Source organism: Sciurus vulgaris (assembly GCF_902686455.1).
Source record: "Sciurus vulgaris genome assembly, chromosome: 4".
Lineage (NCBI taxonomy): Eukaryota > Metazoa > Chordata > Mammalia > Rodentia > Sciuridae > Sciurus > Sciurus vulgaris.
Genome location: NC_136464.1, coordinates 105,574,837 through 105,594,147, shown reverse-complemented (window position 1 = coordinate 105,594,147; position 19,311 = coordinate 105,574,837).

Sequence of the window (19,311 nt, the reverse complement as noted above, 5' to 3'; positions counted from 1 at the left end):
TGTTACATACCAGTGACACAAACTCTGTGAAACAGTCTGAAAAGATACTACATGTCTGTGTCTCTTGATAGAATTGTCCCAATGACAGGTCAGCTTACTGTCCCAGAGTGAGAAATTAAAAAGCACAGGCAAGTCTGAGATATGACGTGAGCTCACTCCTGTCATGGTCAAGGAGCTATACTTGGTGGTGATATGTGATGACTAAACTGGTATTTATTAACTTGGTTATCTTTTCTTTTGCAGAAGAAAATGATTCTTTCTAGGGATAACAAAGGAATCTAAAATCTGCTATAAATAATTTGTCAATGTTTTCATAACAAATTTCTTAATACAGAGGCTGGAGTTGTGGTTCAGTGGTAGAGCACTGCCTGGCATGTGTGAGGTCCTGAGTTTCATTCTCAGCACTGTATATAAATAAATAAATAAAGGTCCATTGTCAACCTAAACAATATTTTAAAATGATTTTAAAAACTTCTTAATACACTCATAGCTCTTATTCACTTCAATTTTATTAAAATATATTTGTATATTTTTAATATTAGAAAAGTTGTATCACTTTAAAAACCTTAAATTTTCAGTTTACTTGCCAGCATTTATATAGATTAAAAATATGTGTGTGTGTTTACAAAAACTATTGTTTTGTATCACATTATTATGATATTTAGGATGGCTGCAACCAAAGTTGTTTCTGAAATGCCTTAAAATTTTTTGGTTTGGAATTTAATCCATAGCTCTTTAGAAAATGTTCAGGAAGATCCATGTGTATGTATCAGAAATAAGTTTTGTAAAGCTTCTAAGAATGATTTTGTAGTTTTTTTTCAGTGTTTAACTTTTGTATTGATTTTCAAATCATTTAATTTTGGTAATTTTCATATTATAAATTTCATAATTTTCCAAAATCAAGAAAAAGCTGTATCTCATAAGTGAAATCTTATTTATGAGCTACTCTCTTAAATGCATTATTTGTAGTTCTTTAAATTTTGGGTAGATAAAAGAAGAAAAGTTGTTAGAGTTTGATTTTTTTTAATTGACTTAAAAAATTCCACTTTTTTTTTTATGGTATCTTGTGTTTTAGTTATCAGTGTTTTAGAAATGTGTAAGCCTTATTGAGATGAATATTTAACTGAAAGAAAATCATATAAACATTTTGAAAGTGAACAAAATATAAAATATACACACAACTCACATAATACCATACATAACAATGAATTAAATATGTATTACTCAACAGTCACTTCCCAATTATTAATAAGATCATTTAAAATTCTTGATTAAGCATACTAATATTGAAAAGCATAACTAAGAGAAAAATGTAAACAAAATCCATATTGTAATCTATATTGCATAGATGAGCTATGTCTGGAATGTACTGATTAGTTTTCACAAATATCTACATGCTGAATTGAAATTGTTTAGTTTTATTCAATAAAATCTGTAATTTGCTGAATTGAATAAAAATTCCAGAAGAGGGAGATGTTTATTTTCAAATGGAAAATACTTTTTCTCAGTATGCATAAATTGGATCCTATTAAATGACATATAATGACTTTCTGAATTGTCTTTAACGTATGGAAGATATAGATGCTAAATCCACATTGAATTTTAAATTTCATCTTGCTCTATGATTTCCTATTAATATTTTTCCTATTTGTATGCAAGTTTTCATATGAATTGATTTTCTTAATTAAAACCAGTTCTCTAAACTACTTCCTTAAGTATTTAAAGTACAAAAATTAAATTTTCTCATGCTAAATAGAAATTTTATTCAATATTTGAACACATTCATCAAGATACATTCATTTACCAATTATGAGTAAATGATGCTTCCTTTGTTAAAATTATGAAAGAATAATATGAAAGTAATTATATTACTGTCAAACATTTTTTAATTAATCACATATCATTTCTAAATATGCTGTGTATATAAAGGCATTTCACTGGGTTCCTTTATTTTCTGAAGAAGTTCTACTTTTTCATAAGTAAAGGCAATGAATAATTTTTCCCTTGTCTTTTCTGATAGGAAGGGAGAAGTGATGATAAATATAGTACTGCATACTGGTATGTTTGGTCATAAGTATATCATCACAGCAAAGCACTTTTATGGTTTACTCAGGTGACTACCCCACGAGTTGGCCATCTGAATCTTGCAGAGAAAACAACCATAGACGAGATCCTTTGCTTTCTTTTTCCTCCTGCAGCGATCTTGTTATTGTTGTTGTTATTTTTAGTTATACATGACAATGGAAACCATTTTGATATATGTATACAAACATGGAAAGTATCCTATTCTAATGAAGATTCCAGTCTTGTGGATGTACATATTGTTGAGATTGACTGTGGTGCATTCATAAATGTGCAAAGGAAATGTATGTCAGATTCAAGAAATTGCCGCTTTCAGTCCTGTTTTCCAATGTTTTTCCTCAAGTATTAAGTAGAATATATGTGTAAAATCAATTCTAATTTACATATAATTTGCTTTATTGCATTCCTTTTTATTTCCCTCAAGTACTGTGGACATTGCCATATATGGTGGGAACTGCATATAAATTATGGGTTTGTTTAAGTCATTGAGGCAGGGATCCTGCTTTTCTGGGAAGTCCTGGGTGAAATTCTCCACTTGGACAAAGCCCAGATCATGCTGGTGCCCTGTCTTAGCTCACTGTCCTGGGATCAAACACAGTCACCCAGAGATGGGGTTAACTGCCAAGCACCAAATAACTTATTTACCTCAAGATCCCTGCCACACTGAAACCTTTGAACTACTTCCCCTTAAATAAGGGATTGGAGCTTTGTTCAATTGTCCAGTTCCAGTTTCTCTCAGGCTAGAAGACCCATCGGGCACCCTCCTTTAAATCTAATTTCTAGCTTTGTCTTTTATTCTTATTGATTATTTCAGACTTTTTATTTTCCCAGGTATCTCATACCTCCAAACAGGAATATACTTTCCCGGAGTGCGTGTAACCTCAGCATATATATTATTTTATTTATTGCTTTATTCAATATTTATTAATTTTAATTTTATTTTTGTTCTTTTTACATATACTCGACAGTAGAGTATAATTTGACTGATTTATACAAACATGTAGTACATCTTATTCTACTTAGGATCCCAGCCTTGTGGTTGTATGGGTTGTAGAATTCACAGTGGAGTATTCATATATGTACATAGGAAAGTTATTTCAAAATCATTCCATTGTCTTTCCTATTTCCTCCCTTCCCTTTGTTCTCCTTTGTGTAATCTACTCTACATCTATTTCCCCCCACCCCCTTTGTTGTGTGCTAGCATCCACATATAAGAAAGAACACTTGACCTTTGGTTTTGGGGAATTGACTTATATCACTTAGCATAATAGTCTCCAAATCCATTCATTTTCTGGCAAATGTCATAAAATCATTCTTTTAATGGCTGACTAATATTCCATTGTGTATATATACCCCACTTTTTTTACCCACTCATCTGTTGTAGGGCATGTAGATTGGTTTCATAGCTTGGCAATCATGAATTGAGCTGCTATAAACATTAATGTGGCTCCATCACAGTTGACAGCCATGTACAAATTATGGTTTGTTTGAATCATTAAGGCAGGGAAGTTGCTATTCTGGGCATTTCTGGGTAAAATTCCCTGGTTCAAGAAAGCCCAGATCATGCTGGTACCCTGCCCTAGCTTACAGGATCAAACACAGCCACCCAGAAATGGGTGTAACCTGCCAAGTACAAAACAACCTGTTTATGGCAAGATCCCTGCCACACTGAAACTTTATCCCTGCCACACTGAACACTGTGATGTATGTCCCCTTAAATAAAGGATTGGGGGGCTTTTTAAATAGTTCAGTTCCAGTTCCTACAAAGACTGGGAGACCCATATGGTGCCCACCTTTTAAAATCTAATTTCTGGCTTTGTCTTTATTTCTTACTACTTATTTCAGATCTTTTCTTTTTTCAGGTGGCTCACACCTCCTGGCAGGAATCTGCCTTACTGGGGTACTGGTTACGCTGGCATGTCACTGTGATGTGCTGCCTTGAAGTCCTTTGAGCTTATACTGAGGAGAGGAATAACTTATTACAAGGAATAAGTGGGTACCTAACTGCAATGAATTTCATGATATTTGCATCACCTTTTTCCTTTATTATTGCATAACTCTTGATTTCTCTTGAAATTATTGCTGAAATATCAATATCAAAACAGTTGAATATTTGGGGGAAAATATAAAAGTTAAACTGATGGGAACCCTAAACTTTGTCTTGTAAAAGCATTTAAGCTCTATGAACTGTTATCAACAGCACAGAAACTCTGCCACCTGCACCAACTTTAGTCCTGATTGTTTTCTTGAATATTGATTTTGGTGAATAAAATATGGTACTAATTTAAATATGATCAATCATTTTCCTAAAAGTATATCCACAGGGTGTATAATTATAATGAACCAATAAAAATAAAATTTTAAAGCAAAAAAGAAACTAAAAACATGACAATGCGTCTTCTTTATGCCCTTCATCTTCAACCTTCTTCATTCTTTCCTTTGTGTCATTTACTTCTCCTAATTAGTTGTTACCTCTCCAAAGGAAACGTTCAGATGACTCCTTCTTTTCCATTGTGTACTAAAGTGCCTTCTGTGATAATCAAAGAATACTATTGCAATGCCAATTTGATATCTGCATTTATTGAGAGTATGCGTTAAAAGACAATGAGAGTTGCTATAAACACTAATATGGCTACATTACTGTAGTATGCTGATCTTACATCCTTTGGGGATAAACAGAGGTGTGGGATAACTGGGTCAAAAGGTTACAGGAATGATGTGAATCTACATCCTGCACAACCTCAGAAACAAAGAGTTGTACCCCATTTGTGTATAATAAATCAAACTGCAGTCTGTAAACATTAAAATTTTTTTAAATTATAAAAAAGAAAGAGAAATGAACACAACATGAAATTATCATGCTTCTCAATAAAATCCTTCAAGGATTTTTGGAAAAAAAAATTGAAACACTTTAGCCTGACAGTCCTCCATTGTTTCACCTGGTCATTAGCTTTTACCCTTTACTGCTTACTTTAATATTCCAACATCCACAATACCTAAAACACAACCTTCCTTATCATGCCCAGCAGGTCCCACACACTGACATATCACTTTATCTCTGTCATTTTTTTTGCTACATAAAACTAGCACCAAGGATTTCCTGAGGAAATAGAGTCCTCCTATAAAACACATCTTTTGTCTCTTCCAGTTGGAAACTTCTATTTTGTTTTTCCATCCATGTTCATTTCCATGTGGTATGTTTTATAGTCCATTTTACTTCATGTTACTCAATAATACATTCATTGCATTCAAACATGTTTTTCCAGTCAGCTGTCAGTTCCCAAGGCCTATTTCTCCTCTTTGCTTTGCACTTTTGAAATTCCACATAGTATTTCTAAAATAGTATTTTCTGAGTTTTTGTTGACTTGTTTGCTTCTCATGGTCTAAATATAGCTATCCACATGACACTTTCTTTCTTAAACTATATTGGTTTTTCAGGTCTGTGCTCCAGTGTCCATCTCTTATTGAACATTTCAGCTTAGTATTCTGCCTTTATTGTTCTTTCTGTACTATATTTTTAAGTATAATTATTTTAAGCTTTCAAATTCTTAGTTAAATATTACCTTTTATTTCCTGGAGGCACATGTCCTTACAATGGGACTTACAATTCTTTAAATTGGAAACATGACATTATGTTTCTCATGAATCTCTAATGATTTCTCATCAAAAGAGGTAAATAAAATGTGCTCTATAAATACTGAAAGATTTATTAACATGGTCATAGAGAATGAATAGATTTTAAGAAATGAAAATTGTATCAAAATCATATTTTTGATGTTTTTACAAATTTAGGAACAAAATGGTGCTTTTTAAAAAGATGTTAAATGTTAAGAGACAAAAAATAGTGCCTTTGAACACAAGTGATAGAGAGCAGCTGATAAGTATAATGAAGAACCATTTGGTATTGTTTTCAATCTCTTCATTACTCTTAATAATTTGAATCCATCCCATTTATTGATTCTTGCTTTGATTTTTTTCTGCTTTGGGAGTCTTGTCAAGGAAGTCTGATCCTAAGCCAACATAATGAAAATTTGGGCCTATTTTGTCTTCTATTTTGTGCAGGGTCTCTGGTCGAATCCTAAGCCCTTGATCTATTTTGAGTTGAGTTTTGTGCCGGTTAAGAGATTGAGGTTTACTTTCATTTTATTGCATATGGACTTCCAGTTTTCCCAGCATCATTCACTGAACAGTCTATCTTTTCTCCATTGTATGTTTTTGGCTCCTTTGTCTATTATGAGGTGACTGTATTTATGTGGTTTTGTCTCTGTGTATTCTATTCCGTGCCATTGGTCTGCCTATTTTGGTGCCAATACCATGCCGTTTTTGTTACTAATGCTTTGTTGTATAGTTTAAGGTCTGCTATTGTGATATCTCCTGCTTCACTTTTTCTGCTGAGGATTGTTTTGGCTATTCAAGGTCTCTTATTCTTCCAGATGAAGTTCATGATTGCTTTCCCTATTCCTTTGAGGAATGTCATTGGGATTTTAATTGGAATTACATTGAATCTATATAGTGTCTTTGGTAGAATGGCCATTTTGACAATGTTAATTCTGCCTATCCAAGAACATGGGAGATTTTTCCATCTTCTAAGGTTGTCTTCAATTTCTTTCTTTAGTGTTCTGTAGTTTCTACTGTAGAAGTCTTTCACCTCTTTTGTTATATTGATTCCCAAGTATTTTATTTTTTTAATGGGATGAACTCAAACTAAAAAACTTTTTCTCAGCAAAGGATACAATCAATAATGTGAAAAGAGAGTCTACAGAGTGGGAGAAAATCTTTTCCACATGCACTTCAGATAGAGCACTTATCTCCAAAATTTATAAAGAACTTACAAATCTTTACACCAAAAATACAAAGAACCCAATCAATAAATGGCCAAGAAACTGGACAGACACTTTACGGGAGAAGACATACAGGTGACTAATACATATATGAAAAAGCGCTCAACATCTCTAGTAATTAGAGAAATGCAAACTAAACAACTCTAAGATTTCATCTTACTCCAATTAGAATGGCTATTATCAAGAACACAAACAATAATAGATGTTGGCATGGATGTGGGGGAAAAGACACACTTTTACATTGCTGGTAGAGTTACAAATTGGTGCAGCCATTCTGGAAAGCAGTGTGGAGAATCCTCAGAAAACCTGGAATGGACCCACTTTTGACCCAGTTATCCCACTCCTTGGTTTATACCCAAAGGACTCTAAATTAGCATACTACAGTGACATAGCCACATCAATGTTTATAACAATTCACAATAGGTAGATTGTGGAACCAACCAAGATGCCCTTCAACAGAGAATGGATAAAGAAACTGTGGTATACACACACAATGGGTTATTATTCATACATAAAGAAGAATAATATTATGGCATTGCAAATAAATGGATGGAAATGGAGAATATCATGCTAAGTGAAATAAGCCAATCCCAAAAAAACCAAAGGCCAAATGTTTTCTCTGATGAGTGGAGAATGACATATAATGGGGGCTGGGGCTGAGGAGTGAGAGAGGAAATGAAACAGAGTGGGTATGAAAATCGTGAAATGACACAGACATTATTACCCTATGTTCATGCATGATTACCTGAATGGTGTGAATCTACATCATGTACAACCATAGAAATGAAATGATGTACTCCATTTGTGTATAATGAATCAAATGCAGTCTGTAAAAAGTAAATAAATAAATAATTTTTAAAGACTCTTAATAAGATCATGTGCCATTAATTACCAACAAAGCACCCTACATAGTTTGTGGGTGGATCCTAGAAGAAGCATAAAAAAGTCAGAATACATAAATAGTAACATTGTCCCTCTACTAAAGTTTTCATTCAGTATAGATATCTACAACTTTTGATGGAGACAGGTAAGAAAAGGAGGGCAATACTATAGTTCTCTCCATAACTGTATGAAGGTAAGGTGTTTCCTAGTACTACCCAGAGTCTTTTCTTCCAATGTATTCTCATAAAACAGCTACTATTTGGCAGTGGGTTTGAAGCTTTTCCCCACAGGAGCCTTTCATTCCAAGCAGAGCTGGTCAGCAGTGTGAGGTGAGATAACAGCCCCATGCTGAAAAGCTTCCTCTTTGCTGAGAGAGCTCTCAGGATATGGATCCTTTGAAGGCTGTCAAAGCAGGATGAACTTCTAAAGAGATTTTTACAATATAAGACTGGGCATTTTTTTCAAAAATAGATGTGCTCCTTTTGTAAATTTATATCATCATTTTATGCAAAAGTACTTCATGAGGAATATAATCTAAATTATACTGCTTAAAAATGAAAATACACCTTATTTAACAGCATATTTATCAAACATCAAATGGATTAATTGTGAGAAAACTTCTTCAAGATAAACAAAACCAAAGTTGTGGGTAAAACAACCCATTAGAATTTACCAGCTTTTGCCCATAACTCTCTACCTCCAGGCAGCATGTGTTTTGAAACCAAGATTACTAACTGAAAAAATGTCTTGGCTAGCAAGGAATTTCCCCTTGAACAGAGTGACACCATATGACTGGACAGTTCTCTTGTCACTTTTGCACTGAGAAATTCCAAGAGAGGCACCAGCCTCTGTCTCTGGACAGTTCAAAGGCCATGATTCATTCACCACTCCTCCTATATATACTTGTATATATTTGTGTATCTATACTTTTATACATTTATATGTATACTTTTATACATATCTATATTTGTATACATAGACATCTTTGAATTTTAATTCTGAGAATGTTTATGCATCAAAGGACACAATGGAGTTAAAAGGAAACACTCAGAATGTAACAAAATGTTTGCAAATTATATCCCTGATATGACCTTAATGCTCAGAAAACATGAAGAACTTCTATAACTCAACGACCACCACGACAGGTCAAATAACTTAGCTAGAATATAGGTAAAGAAACTGTTTCTCAAAAAAAGATATATAAGCTACTAACAAGTGTATAATAAGATGTCCTACTTCACTAATAATCTTGGAAATGCAAATCCAAACTACAATGAGGTACTACTTGACATTCATTAAAATGAGGAAGAGGAGAATGAAGAAAAGGAGAAGGCAGTGGAGACTGGGGAAGAGGAGGAGGGGGAGAAAGCAGACAGAAAAGGAAATAAGTGTTGGCAAGTGGAGAAACTGAAACCCTTGTTCACTGAGATGAGAATGTAAACATTTGCAATTCCTATGAAGAACTGTATGGCGTTTTCTCAAAAGAAAATTAAAAACACTTTTGGTGCCTTTGTCACACACAAAATATTTTCTTCTGAACTGGAATTTACTACTCCAAAGTCCGCATTTTTTTTTCCGGTTGACTCATTTAATCTTATCATCTCCCATACTCTGAAAACATTAACAATAGTACATAACAGTAATAAAAATACTTTCTCACAGGTTGGGGCTGTAGCTCAGTGGTAGCGCACTTGCCTCACATGTGGGAGGCATTAGGTTCGATCCTCAGCATCACATAAAATAAAGATATTGTGTCCATCGACAACTAAAAAAAAAATTTTTTTTAAATACTTGGTCATTCTTACAAATCTGTCAAAATCAAAAATAGAAGTTGGTTTTTAGATGAGCCTGTTGCAAGGAATTGCACTGTGTATTAGCCAGGGTTCTCTAGAAGAACAAAGCCAACATGACATATATGAATAATGATTATCAAAAAGGGGTTAATAAGATTGACTTACATGACCAGAAACTGGATAGTCCCTCAATGTCTGTCTGCAGGCTGGAGAGTTGGAGGAACCATCAGCGGCTCAGTCCAAGAAGCTCTAGCCTCTGAGTAGAAGGGACCAAGGATGCAATCTCAGTCCAGGACCAAAGGCCTAGAAACTCCCTGACCACTCTTCAGCCAGTCTGCTTTGGAACAGTGAAAAAGTTGGAGTCTGAAGTCCTCAGGAGATCACAGCAGCAATCCAAACACCAGCTCAAGAAGAATTGAGTTTGAGTCTGTTGCTGCTTCCTTCTTCCAACTTTTTGCTACATCCAGGTCACCAACATATTAGACTGTGCTGCTCACATTTATGTGGGCCTCCCCCTCAGTTTGTAATCCCACAAGTGAATCATTCCTAGAGAGACCCTGATGGACAGACCCAAAAGTCTCTAAATCTTAGGAATATCTTAATCCAATCTAGCTGACAATTCAGTCACACACACTAAAAATGTCTGTGCCTATGTTTCAATGTAATGTACCCTCACCCATTCCAACACAGTCAAAAATAATTGTATCTTTACTTTTGAAGAGTATGCACACCATCTCAGCTCAATATTTTATTAGAAAGTCTATACTTAAGCTTCTCAAACTTACTGGGTTTATGAATCACTAGAGGATCTTGTTGTAATGCAGATTCAACCTTAGTAGCACTGAAATGGGGCTGAGAGTCTAAATTTCTAACTGTTCCCAAGTCATACTCATAAGGCAGATTCGTGAATAAACTGGGAAATGTCAAGGTTATATGGTTATGCCTAATAAACAAAAGTGGGACACCAAACTGATTTCTAATATGCTGTATTTCTTTAAGGGATAATAATGCTGGATTACTGGCATTATATGTTTACTTATACCAACCTTGGAATTATAAGGATGCACCAAAACCTAATTTCAAAAGAAAAGGCATTTAAGTATTTCGGTAGAAAATATAACAATGAATTAATACAGAAACGTGTATCATGCTAATATTACTATGAGTTTGTTAAGGAACATTCAAGAATTTGTAACTATGATAGTGACACATGCTATAGTTCATTCTACTAGTTTGTAAAGGTTAGTTATTAGATTCTTAATCATTCTCAGAGAAAGAAGTCATTTTGTGGTTTTATATTTCAAAAAAGAAGGCATTTGTTTTGGGGTGTGTTTTTAAATTTTTTTATATCTGATAAGCTCAGAATTTTGAAGAAGATCTAAATAACAGAATAATTTATACATAATTTCTATCCCAGTATTATCAACTGTCTCTGTGAAAAAAGTCAGTCTACAAAAGGAAGTTTTCTCTGGAGTATATGTTGTGGATAGATGATTTTGCCAACACTGATGTTCTGACATGCAATCTTCTTTATTCCTTGGCTCAGTTTATATGAAGCATGTTCTAGTTTATTATATTTTAAGTGAAGAGAAGGTCTAATCAAAACTATCTTAAAACTAGGTATTTAACCAGAACATAACAAAAGTACATGTCATCTGTTTTAAATGAACAACCCTGTTTTTTCTACTTTAAAATAGCTATTTTTTCCCCCAAACTCAAGATGTTGCTTGTTACAATAATAGACTTGCTGGCTTTGCAAGACTATACATCGTGTGTCAACTATTTTATAAAACAGTGAATTTAAAATAGGTATTGAATTTTCCAGTTTCAAATTATAATTACAAATTGTGAATGTGACAAATACAGTAACCTAAATATGAGTGAAAGGAAAAAAAAAAGGTACTTAATATGTATTTATTTCAAAGGCCACATGTCCACATTTCTTAAACATTTTTCAAAATTATAACCCATGTCTGTTATTTCATTTGATTACTTAGTTTTATTACTAGTACTTTACTAAATAATTCAGTCTACATCTGGATGGCAAATAATATAATAGCTACTACATTTATAAAGCCCTCTTCCCCTTTGGAACTGTTCCTCCTCAGCACTGGGAGCCTGTTCTTGGAAGGGTTCCAGGTCCTGAGTGCTGGGTGCCTATTTCCCTCCTTCTGGGCGGGCGGCTGTGTGGGTGCGGTCAATCGGTGGCGGCCACTGAGTGCCACAGAGCTGACCAGGGCCGCCAGGTGCTCCCGGTTGGATGGCTCCTCGCAGATCAGGACTCTACTGAGCTCTGGCTGGAGAGGCTGCGCCTTTCCACGTTCAGTCCGACCTGGGAGGGCTTTCTTCGCAGGGAGGGCTTTCTTCGCAGGGAGAGCTTTCTTCGCAGGGAGGGCTTTCTTCGCAGGGAGGGCTTTCTTCGCAGGGAGGGCTTTCTTTGCCAGACTGGCTTGGCCCGCCTGTCATCTGGAGCAGCAGAGTAAGTGGAGCCTCAGCCTTCCTTCGCAGCTCGGGTCTGGCGTCCCAGCTCCACCCGCTGCCGACTGCCACCGACCTGGTACCCCCGCCCTTCCATGCGTGACCCCCTCGCTCTCCATCCCTACTTTGGTCAGCTCACTGAGAAGGATGAGATGCTGCTGCTGCTGAAAATCCCTGGTCGGTCCTGCAGACTCCACGCCGAGCCCAGACGTGCCCTAGCCTCCCTTCCCTAGTTTTCCGGAAGCAAATTCATTTAACTTTCCTCAGTTAGAAGCCTGCCCCACCACCACTCCCAGGCACAGTGGTGGTGCCTGCCTGTAATCCCAGCAGACTCGACCTTGTCCACTCGAAGGATCGTCCGCTTATGATAGAAGGATCACAACTTCAAAGCCAGCCTCTGCAAGTTAGTGAGACCCTAAGCAGTTTAGCGATAGCCTGACTCAAAATTTAAAAATAAAACAAAAATGTGATGGGTATGTAGCTCAGTGGTTAGAGGCCCCTGGGTTCAATCCCCAGTACCAAAGCAAAACAAAACCACACACATACACACCGGAAATGTGGCCTCTGTGGTGTCCCAATTCTCCCTTGCTTTACAGACCCTTGTTTGGGGGTTTTACCAGTGTCAGATTTTGCAGGTCTGTGAGAACTTATTTCCAGGAACTTACAGCTAGAGTTATTACTAATGGTCTTTATGCAACTCCCTGCTTTCCTCCTAACATCCCTTCCCCTGCTCATGTACTCTTCAAAGAATTGCAGGGGGCTAGGCAGAGCAGAAGTGGATGCTACAGCCTTATTAAAACGCCTGGAAATCATAAATCTTAGAGACAGCATGGGACAAAAGGCTGTTTTTGCTGTGGGTCTTGTATCTTTTTTTTTTTTTTTTTTTTAACAATATGAAAACCCTTACCCAGGAAATAAATGTACCCCCAAATAGCATTTTTATGTCCTGAAATTTGAGTCCAAGTGCAGGGGAGGGGGTGTTAGGGTAAAGAAGGAACCTCAATAACCAGACTATTAGGGTGGTACTCTCATGGTCATGGTCATACTCTAAGGGGAAGAAAGTTTTACAGTAGGACTGGAAAGTGAGAGAAAAGATCAACAGATTCGGAGAGCAGTCGTAAAGTAACTGAGAAAAGCTATATAATGTCTTGAGATTGGGAGTTAATAGATAAATTTTCTAACTAGTATTTGAGTAATTTATAAGATTAATATTCCAGAAAGTAACCTCCAAGGTGATATCTTCTGCTGCATTCTGTTCCCAGATTTGAATCATCAAATGCATACTGCCAAGATACTAATTATATCTTGTAGAAAAACATAAGGAAAAGACTTGGCAAGACATTTTGGTTAAACTCTCATTTGAAGAAAAGATAATATTTTTGTGTTACATACTATCTACATCTAATTGAGCTGGTGGTATGAGGATAAAATTGGCTATCACATTGTGCAATAGACTTTTTTTTAGCTAAGGCTGCAATGAAAGTCTTTGCATTTTTAATGTCTGTTCAAAATTACATCTATGTTTAGCTACTAATTCAAGAAGACTACTCATTTAAAACAAAGTTCACAGTTTTAAGACAAGAAATAACAGGAATGAGATGTCAAAGGGGACATCTTTTAAGAGTAGAAATTAATGTAAGAATAATGTAGACTAAAATATTTAACATATATAACATATATTTTTGGTCTCTTGCCTTGGTAAAGATTTCAAAAGTGATTCTGATGAGATTCTATTCATCTCTGTATTTTATTCACTTTTCTTATGTGTACTACAAAGACAAAATACTTTATGGATTTCTCTATCACTGGTTCTGAGTAGTAACTTAGTGCTTTCAAAGGTCTGCAACACAAGAATATCAATAGTGATAAAAGTGAGACATGTTCTCTAATGTTCCTAAGAAATATTCAATTTCAGATTCTCCTATAGAAAAGTTGCTGTTATCAGTTAATCATTAAATATAAAGCTCTGCTCTGTTTTAGTTATAAGTACCTTATAATATAATATAAAGCTGCTCCCTTAACACTGCAGTCATTTCCCAGCCTCCCAACTTCTTGTCAGTCTGTGAACATCCTAGCTAGCTATTGGTTTTTCAGTCAGCTTGCAAGTATCCTTCTCTGTTATTGGTCCCATTAACCTGTGGAATTCGACTGCTTAAGGATAGCTCCCCACCATTTTCTCTCTCTCTCCTCACATTCATGCTTTCTCTCTCCTACTCGCTTTCTTTCTCTCTCCTCCTCACTTTTCACGATCTCTCTTACATGTGCTCTCTCTCTTTTCCTCTCATTTTCCCTCTTACTCTGCAGGGAGACATGCTGTTTGCTTAATAAACCCTTTTATGTGATTTCCCATGTCCGGAGTAGTTTCTGGGTTCTTACATACCTTAGTTATAAAAATATTTAAAATTATTTTTGTTTGAAAGTACAGTGAGTTCTGAAACACAGCATTGTTTTAATTAATCATTATCTCTTTTTTTAGCCCCTATTTAGCATTTTGTCCTTCTTGTATTCTTCCCTAACCTCACTGTAGAATCCATTCATTTTCTTATGTGTTAAATAAATATTATGTAAGGCCATTGTTTTGGACTGAGCTCCTGGACTTCACCTCAGTAAACCAGACCAAATAAAAATGAATTAAGTCATGCTAAATGCTAAATCATCAGACTGAAACATCAAGGAAGCAGATAAATCCCAAACAGACAAATGTATCCTAAAAAGAGGTGATTCTAGTCTGTCTGAGCCAGTGTAATAAGGAAGTCTATGCTTTTAACTTCATAAAAAGGTAACCTGAAAAACTCATTTGTGGTTTTTCTTTCCATTTGTCTGTTCCCTTTATCTACCTTATAAAACCCACTATCCTTCTGTTACCTGTTGAGAGTTTTTATTCTATTTGGTAGAATGGTAACTGTCTTGATTCATGAAATGTAAATAAAAGCCAACTAGAATTTTAACTCAATTTGTTTAATATTGTCTTTTGACCTAAAAAAATTCTGGTGTTTTTTTACTGGAATATGGTGTTTGAAAATCAAGATTTGCATGCTAAGGGTGCTCACTGATACTAAGATTTCATTTTTTCGGAGCACTTTCCATCAAAAGAACTAGGAAATGTGTATATGAGCACTAACTCATAACCGTACACTTTTGCAGTCATTTTGTGCCTATCCATATTCAGATAACCATAGGGGTTGTTAATTTTATCTGTGCATTTGAAAGATACAGAGTACTCAGATGAAGTAAGCACTAGCTTCCAGACAATACAATCATGGGACTTCTTAGACCCCATAATTGCATCAGCAAATTCTCATGATAAATTTGTGTGTGTGTGTGTTTGTGTGTGAGTGTTCTGTCACTATGACTGTATACCTGTGTAAAACAACTTAGAGCAATGCTTTATTTTGGCTCTCAATTTCAGAGGTTTCAATCCATGGGCACTTGGCCCCATTGTATGGGCAGAATGCCATGGTGGAGAGCATGTGGTAGAGGAAAGACGCTCATCTCATGGCAATCACTGGAGGGGAGAGAGAGACAGAGACAGAGAAAGAAAGAAATATTGAGATTGAGAGGAAAGGAGCTGACACAAGATATAGCCTTCAAAATCTCACCATCCAGAACCTATTTTGTCCAACTAGCTCCCCCACAAAGTCTACACCTACTTCCCAGACTTTCAGTCATGCCGTCTTCAATGGATTAATCCATTGATAAAGTTAGAACCCTCATGATACCATCACATTCCAAAACCACCACCCACCCCTGACACTGCTGCCTTGAGAAAGAAGCATTGAACACATGAGATTTTGGGGAACATTACAGATCTAAAGTATGGCACACACACACAGACACACACACACACACACACACACACACACACACACACACACACACTTACACACACACTATCACAGTACCTGTTCTTAAATTACACCATGTTTCTCCTTCATTTTATAGGTCAGAAGTCCCTCATCCACCATGTGCCAGTTGCAAATCTCAAGAGGGAATTCTTTTCTAGAATTCATAAGCGGGGACTTTGCTTCAGCCCCACTTACTGCTATATGTTTGTGCTCAATTGGAACCCTGTTAGTGAGCCCTTCTATGACCTCTTTATTTTTTTTTTCAGTTGTCAATGGACCTTTATTTTATTTATTTATTTATATGTGGTGCTGAGAATCAAACCCAATGTCTCACACATGCTAGGGAAGTGCTCTACCACTGAGCTACAACCTCAGCCCCCTTTCTATGACTTTTAAGAGTTCATCTTTAAGGGTTAAAAGGAAAACTGTGTGTTCACATCTTCTTGGTTGGAGGTTAATATTTGTTTCCTATCCAAATATATCACTCCATCCATTAGTAATTTTTGTCTTGTTTATAGTAGCCTGCTTTTCAACATTCTCTTTAGAAAGCAGCTTTGGTGTTTATTCCAGAGTGAAACAGCTATTGAATACTGCTTTGCTTAATAAAAAGAAACTCAAATTCCCAAATGGCCCAACTAATAAAAACATAGTTTTGCTGATTAATAAAAGTAACTTTGCTCAGGAACACTTCTGATCATAATATTTGTTTTATTCTAGTATATATAATTTTGCTTTTCTATATAAGCCCCATATAAAGAGCAATTGTTTAAAGTTTTGCCAACTTAACTGTATTTTTCATTAACTTTCAGCTACTAGAAACTTTTATCAGAGTGCCTATGAGAATCTTGTTTTAAGGTATTTTTGTCATTTACTTACCTGTGTAGGAAGAGGAAATGAATATTTCATAAACTATGTAACACATCCAAAATTTTGTATTTCTGCACATATACTCATTCCTAACAGTCATCAGGAACACAAATTTCTACAAAATTAGTCAAATTAATAAAATTGGTGAAGAATGTTCACTGTCGACTATGACATCTAAAGCTGGGTTCTCCTCTAAGAATGAGCTGTGCTATGGATTTTATGGGTTAGCAGCATGATTGATCAGCATGTATTATGGTTACCAGATGTCTATACTATGCAGATTTATTCCTTATTTTATTTGTTGGGCTTACGTCAAAAACCCACATCAAGGCCCCCAAACCATATGTTCAATTTTTTTATATATATATTTTTTGTAGGTGGACACAGACCTTTATTTTATTTATTTATGTGGTGCTGAGGATTGAACCCAGTGCTTCACACCCGCTAGGCAAGTGCTGAGCCACAATCCCAGCCTCATATTCAAATATTTTTAAGTTTCAGTCAAGCACGGCCGCACATGCCTGTAATCCCAGGTTCTTGGAAGGCTAAGGCAGGAGGATGACCAGTTCAAAGTCAGTCTCAGCAATTATAGTATTGTAGTGAGACCCTGTATCAAAATAAAATATAACAAAGGACTGGGAATGTGCCTCAGTTGTTAAGTGCCCCTGGGTGGTTCAATCCCTGATATGTGTGTTTAAAAGAACTTTTTAAGTTGCAAATTAAATTTTAAAAATTCTTGTAAGCCTTTTAAATTTTAAGAAAATAATTCTGTTTTCCAATAAACTTTCAGGAAACTCAGAAAGCCATGCTCCGAATTTACATTTATTTAACTTTAGATGGCTTCCAGTTTAGGGTACAGGAACTAAGAAAGGAAAATGGTACCCAACCTTCTGCTTAAACATTCTTATCTTCCAACAATAACTATTTCCTACTCATACTCCCTAAACATTTTGGGCCTTTCTAAACAAGCAGAGGTACACATCCCTTGACTATGCTTTGACTACCAAATGGTGTAGTTCACCCTCAAATTTCTCCAAATGACAAAAGATCAGAAATTTAGAGCTCTTCTCGTGTAAAGAATTCAAAATAGCAATTTCATTCATGTAGGCATGTCCATCAGGGCTGCCTTACATGGGGTCTGATGAGCCCAGGTAAAAACCCAAACCATCAATCCTCTGTAATTATTAAGCTGGAGATGAGTGAAGTGGAGTCCCTCCTGAGATTGCTTATCCTGCTGTTTACTTAGGAATATCTGCACTCTTTCTCAACAGCAGAGACCTTACAGATTCTCACTACCACTACATGAAAATCCTCAATCTCACTGATAAAAAGTATAAAACTAGTACAAAGTGCAACACTGTTCTGTACACACCTCGTCACAAAACAGCATGATTGATCAGCATGTTTTATGCCTACCAGAGATCAACGCCATACAGGCTCATTCCTTATTCAGCACAACCACGGAAGCCAATTTCAGGCATGGTGGAAGTAACAACAGCACTTTGTGTTACTTTGCAAGTGGCACAGCCTATTTACCTCTTTAATAACTGCAATATTCAATAAGATTCACCATTTGTCTTTTTTCCTTTTTTTTTTTTTTTTTTTTTTTTTTTTTTGCGGTGCTGAGGATTGAACCCAGGGCCTTGTGCTTGCAAGGCAAGCACTCTACTCATCAATTGTCTTTAACAGCGTACTGGTTATTCTCCACATCCTTCCTTTTTAATCAATTTTAAAATTAGATTGACAACTTATATTACTTCAAAGAGAAAAGAAAGCAAAAAGTAAAACAGCAATACCATTTGGGGTTTAAATGGGATAAAATTGAAATTATTATTTAATTTAGGGAGATTGGACTTTTTTCAATATTAAATTTTTTTTCACATTTGTTCATATCTTCCTTAATTCACTCATTAAAGTCTATACACTGCTTCACAAAGGCCAAGAAATCTTTTATTGGTTTATTCTTAGTTGCTTCCTATTTCTGTTGCAATTAGTAACATTTTATAAAACATTTAAAAACAATGTTATTAAAATATAGAAACGTGAATGGTGTATCCAAAAAAACTTACCAATTTTGCTAGGAATTCTAATATTCTATATTATGGTTTCTACATAAACAATGAAATTATATAAAAAGTATGAGTGTTTTTTTCCTCCTTTTGAAAGTGATCCTTTTCTATTCTTGTTCCCTCAAATAATCATATAACTTGAAATATTTGCCAAGAGTTCCACCACAATATTGAAATTAAAATATAAAATTAATGACAGTGGATATAATTGTATTTATTCTAAAATGAAAATCTTGAGATGTTTCATAATGATTTTATTTTTTTATATTTCTATGTATTTAGAAAAATATGAGTCTAGAATGGTGATTTCTATTATTGAAAGATTTTTCTACATTTTCCCCTTAGTTTTTGTGCCATATTATTTGAGCATTTTTGAATGGAATGTTACCAACATACTTATTAGGAAGAGACAATAAAATCAACAATATCTAGGGTGTGATTTTAGAAAGCCCTC